Source organism: Gigantopelta aegis, chromosome 1, assembly GCF_016097555.1.
Source record: "Gigantopelta aegis isolate Gae_Host chromosome 1, Gae_host_genome, whole genome shotgun sequence".
NCBI lineage: Eukaryota > Metazoa > Mollusca > Gastropoda > Neomphalida > Peltospiridae > Gigantopelta > Gigantopelta aegis.
In genome coordinates this window covers 2,555,360-2,561,359 of record NC_054699.1, presented here as the reverse complement: position 1 = coordinate 2,561,359, position 6,000 = coordinate 2,555,360, and positions in this window count along the sequence as shown.

Genomic DNA, 6,000 nt, shown 5'->3' with positions numbered 1-6,000 from the left:
GGTGCGCATTTTTGATGAAGGAATTTTTGGCGCAATTTTTGAACGTTGTCGGTCGAAAAGGAAAAGATAGGAAGCTACGTATAGGTTTGGAATTTAGTCGGCCGAGAGTAGCTGGTTAATTGGACCTCCGGTGCTGATATGTTGCCCATAGCCCTCCCCCCCCCCCCCCCATCTCACTTTGTTATGGGAAGCCATTTATGATATTACCACATTGATAACATATAACTCCACATGCTAAGTGGAGCTAAAATTACTTTTCTTAGACTATTTTCAGAGGAGTGACGGGAAGCGTGAGTTATATCTAGCTCCCTTTTAAATGGCAAGTTCTGCAGACTTCAGGCTGGTAAGTACTGGGTTCGCATCCCGGTACCGGCTCCCACACAGAGCCAGTTTCACGACTCGATGGGTAGGTGTAAAGCCACTACACCGATTTTCCTCTCACTAACCACTAACCCACTGTCCTGAACTTGAAGCTGGTAAGTACTGGGTTCACCACCTGGTACTGGCTCCCACCCAGAATGAATTAACAACTCAGTGGGTAAGTGTAAAGGCCGTCCCACATTAGCGCAGTGCGTCGGCAGCAAAAAATCACTTCCAATGAATTACCATATACATACCCCCACTAGCGCAGAGACACCAGTGCGTCAACAGCGCGTCAACGTCGGGTTCGATCGTTCCAAAAGCGACGCGCACAGAAACCCCCAGTTTATGATGTCATAATGTTGTAATATTTTAGGTCTTCCATAAAAAAAAAAAACCTCACACACACCATTGACGAATATCTTTATTTTACTGAAAAACAATGCCAAAACAAAATGTTAACGAAGATAGGTTGATTATAGAGGTGCAGAAACACCAATACGACATCCAATCGGTTAGTTACTGACATATAAAGTTTAAAATGACAAGAACGAGTAATTAAAAAACAAAAAAACAAGACGATGTTTAGTCTCTTTGAACCAGTAATCAATTTCTTGTATAGGGTTTCTCTAATCGAGACTATTAGAGTACAATAATCGAGGCTAATGTAATAGGTTTCAAACACGCGCATCCTTTGATATGTCGTTTATCAAACGGTGTGTGCTTTTTTTTGTTCTTTAATAATAAAAAGACAAATATAACTAATGAACACTTGTAATGTGTTGGGTCGTTGTTTTACATCACTAATTCAGATCACGACAAGAAGAACAAAATGGAGGAGAGTAATAAATTGTTCCCCTAACTTGGAATGGAATGGAATAATGTTAAACGTGCACGTTCAGAGCAAGCTTTTGTAGCGCACGCCTGTCCTGGACACAAGTCCTGGCTCCTCCGTCCAGGGTCCCGTTCCACGAAGCGATCTTAGCCCTAAGATCAACTTAAGTACATAGGGTAGCTATGCGCTTGAGGTAATCTTAGAGCTAAGATCGTTTCGTGGAACGGGGCCCAGGACAGGAAAGTTGGGGAGGGTAGGAGGGGGAACCGCCTGTACTGGCAGGTGCAAGGGAGCACCAGCAGTCTGGCCGTAGCCGGTAACAGGCGGAGGGTGGTAAAGTGCTATGAAATTTGAAATGTCCCGTAGGATTTAGCCAAAGAAAATTGGTGCGCATTTTTGATGAAGGAATTTTTGGCGCAATTTTTGAACGTTGTCGGTCGAAAAGGAAAAGATAGGAAGCTACGTATAGGTTTGGAATTTAGTCGGCCGAGAGTAGCTGGTTAATTGGACCTCCGGTGCTGATATGTTGCCCATAGCCCCCCCCCCCCCCCCCCCCCATCTCACTTTGTTATGGGAAGCCATTTATGATATTACCACATTGATAACATATAACTCCACATGCTAAGTGGAGCTAAAATTACTTTTCTTAGACTATTTTCAGAGGAGTGACGGGAAGCGTGAGTTATATCTAGCTCCCTTTTAAATGGCAAGTTCTGCAGACTTCAGGCTGGTAAGTACTGGGTTCGCATCCCGGTACCGGCTCCCACACAGAGCCAGTTTCACGACTCGATGGGTAGGTGTAAAGCCACTACACCGATTTTCCTCTCACTAACCACTAACCCACTGTCCTGAACTTGAAGCTGGTAAGTACTGGGTTCACCACCTGGTACTGGCTCCCACCCAGAATGAATTAACAACTCAGTGGGTAAGTGTAAAGGCCGTCCCACATTAGCGCAGTGCGTCGGCAGCAAAAAATCACTTCCAATGAATTACCATATACATACCCCCACTAGCGCAGAGACACCAGTGCGTCAACAGCGCGTCAACGTCGGGTTCGATCGTTCCAAAAGCGACGCGCACAGAAACCCCCAGTTTATGATGTCATAATGTTGTAATATTTTAGGTCTTCCATAAAAAAAAAAACCTCACACACACCATTGACGAATATCTTTATTTTACTGAAAAACAATGCCAAAACAAAATGTTAACGAAGATAGGTTGATTATAGAGGTGCAGAAACACCAATACGACATCCAATCGGTTAGTTACTGACATATAAAGTTTAAAATGACAAGAACGAGTAATTAAAAAACAAAAAAACAAGACGATGTTTAGTCTCTTTGAACCAGTAATCAATTTCTTGTATAGGGTTTCTCTAATCGAGACTATTAGAGTACAATAATCGAGGCTAATGTAATAGGTTTCAAACACGCGCATCCTTTGATATGTCGTTTATCAAACGGTGTGTGCTTTTTTGTTCTTTAATAATAAAAAGACAAATATAACTAATGAACACTTGTAATGTGTTGGGTCGTTGTTTTACATCACTAATTCAGATCACGACAAGAAGAACAAAATGGAGGAGAGTAATAAATTGTTCCCCTAACTTGGAATGGAATGGAATAATGTTAAACGTGCACGTTCAGAGCAAGCTTTTGTAGCGCACGCCTGTCCTGGACACAAGTCCTGGCTCCTCCGTCCAGGGTGCCGTTCCACGAAGCGATCTTAGCCCTAAGATCAACTTAAGTACATAGGGTAGCTATGCGCTTGAGGTAATCTTAGAGCTAAGATCGTTTCGTGGAACGGGGCCCAGGACAGGAAAGTTGGGGAGGGTAGGAGGGGGAACCGCCTGTACTGGCAGGTGCAAGGGAGCACCAGCAGTCTGGCCGTAGCCGGTAACAGGCGGAGGGTGGTAAAGTGCTATGAAATTTGAAATGTCCCGTAGGATTTAGCCAAAGAAAATTGGTGCGCATTTTTGATGAAGGAATTTTTGGCGCAATTTTTGAACGTTGTCGGTCGAAAAGGAAAAGATAGGAAGCTACGTATAGGTTTGGAATTTAGTCGGCCGAGAGTAGCTGGTTAATTGGACCTCCGGTGCTGATATGTTGCCCATAGCCCCCCCCCCCCCCCCCCCCCCCCCCCCCCCCCCATCTCACTTCGTTATGGGAAGCCATTTATGATATTACCACATTGATAACATATAACTCCACATACTAAGTGGAGCTAAAATTACTTTTCTTAGACTATTTTCAGAGGAGTGACGGGAAGCGTGAGTTATATCTAGCTCCCTTTTAAATGGCAAGTTCTGCAGACTTCAGGCTGGTAAGTACTGGGTTCGCATCCCGGTACCGGCTCCCACACAGAGCCAGTTTCACGACTCGATGGGTAGGTGTAAAGCCACTACACCGATTTTCCTCTCACTAACCACTAACCCACTGTCCTGAACTTGAAGCTGGTAAGTACTGGGTTCACCACCTGGTACTGGCTCCCACCCAGAATGAATTAACAACTCAGTGGGTAAGTGTAAAGGCCGTCCCACATTAGCGCAGTGCGTCGGCAGCAAAAAATCACTTCCAATGAATTACCATATACATACCCCCACTAGCGCAGAGACACCAGTGCGTCAACAGCGCGTCAACGTCGGGTTCGATCGTTCCAAAAGCGACGCGCACAGAAACCCCCAGTTTATGATGTCATAATGTTGTAATATTTTAGGTCTTCCATAAAAAAAAAAAACCTCACACACACCATTGACGAATATCTTTATTTTACTGAAAAACAATGCCAAAACAAAATGTTAACGAAGATAGGTTGATTATAGAGGTGCAGAAACACCAATACGACATCCAATCGGTTAGTTACAAAGACACGGAAATGGCAGCGAATGCCTGGCCAATAATATCGTATACCCAAAACTTCCTCTTGCGTTTTTTTTTTTTTTATCAAGTAATCTTCTATACAAATACATTAAAATCAATTTACTCGAAATTATCTTGAAATTAGCCATGTTTTCGAATTCAAATCCGTTTATTTGTTTGACACGCTGCGTATATGTGGGCATTATTGACGCTTCACTGCTGATGCGCTGCCGACGCGCTGCCGACGCGCTGCGCTAGTGTGGGACGTCTTTAAAGCCACTACACCGATATCTCTTGAACTTGAAGCTGGTAAGTACTGGGTTCGCAGCCTGGTACCGGCTCCCACCCAGAGTCAGTGTCACGACTCAGTGGGTAGGTGTAAGCCCACTACACTGACTTCTCTCTCACTAACCACTAATAACTAACTACTGTCCTGGCCAGACAGTCCAGATAGCTGAGGGATATGTTTGAAACTTAATATGAACTCAACACATCACTACACTGACTTCTCTCTCACTAACTACTAATAACTAACTACTGTCCTGGCCAGACAGTCCAGATAGCTGAGGGATATGTTTGAAACTTAATATGAACTCAACACATCACTACACTGACTTCTCTCTCTCTCTCTCACTAACTACTAACAACTAACTACTGTCCTGGCCAGACAGTCCAGATAGGTGAGGGATATGTTTGAAACTTAATATGAACTCAACACATCACTACACTGACTTCTCTCTCACTAACCACTAATAACTAACTACTGTCCTGGCCAGACAGTCCAGATAGGTGAGGGATATGTTTGAAACTTAATATGAACTCAACACATCACTACACTGACTTCTCTCTCACTAACCACTAATAACTAACTACTGTCCTGGCCAGACAGTCCAGATAGGTGAGGGATATGTTTGAAACTTAGTATGAACTCAACACATCACTACACTGACTTCTCTCTCACTAACCACTAATAACTAACTACTGTCCTGGCCAGACAGTCCAGATAGCTGAGGGATATGTTTGAAACTTAATATGATCTCAACACATCACTACACTGACTTCTCTCTCACTAACCACTAATAACTAACTACTGTCCTGGCCAGACAGTCCAGATAGCTGAGGGATATGTTTGAAACTTAATATGAACTCAACACATCACTACACTGACTTCTCTCTCTCTCTCTCACTAACTACTAACAACTAACTACTGTCCTGGCCAGACAGTCCAGATAGCTGAGGGATATGTTTCAAACTTAATATGAACTCAACACATCACTACACTGACTTCTCTCTCACTAACCACTAATAACTAACTACTGTCCTGGCCAGACAGTCTAGATAGCTGAGGGATATGTTTGAAACTTAAAGGGACACACCCTAGTTACGGCTAATTGTTAACCATTACGGCGTTGTTTTTCGCTATTAAACCCATTTTTTCACAAATAAAATTGCACTTTACTTACCGTTTATTATTTAGAATATACATTTCCATTCACCTGAAGTGTTTTTTGGTAATCCTGGTAATCCTGGTGTTTGTAATACCACAAAATAAATTTTTCGTATTTCTTAAAAACGGACGCACGTTTGAGAAAAAATCGTTGAGCAGACAAGGTCTAATCTATTTTTAGAGGGGATATTTCCATTTCAATGTCACAGACGTTGGTATACCACGTGACCGTTATAATTTTGGTTCGGTTTGTTTTCTCGTGCACGGTTCGCGCAATAAACATCCGATTTGTTGTTGTTCATTTGTGAGATTTTTCTTCACAGTTCGTGAACATTTTCAGTAACAATAAAGTTCAGACAAGTAAGTGTCTCAATACAAAACGTTACAAACCCTTAAAACCAATAATTTTGCTAAGTCTTGCGATATCTGGAGAGGGGATACAACCAGGACAGAACAGTTGGAACATGTCCAGGAGAGGTGAAAGAAACGCACCCCAAGTC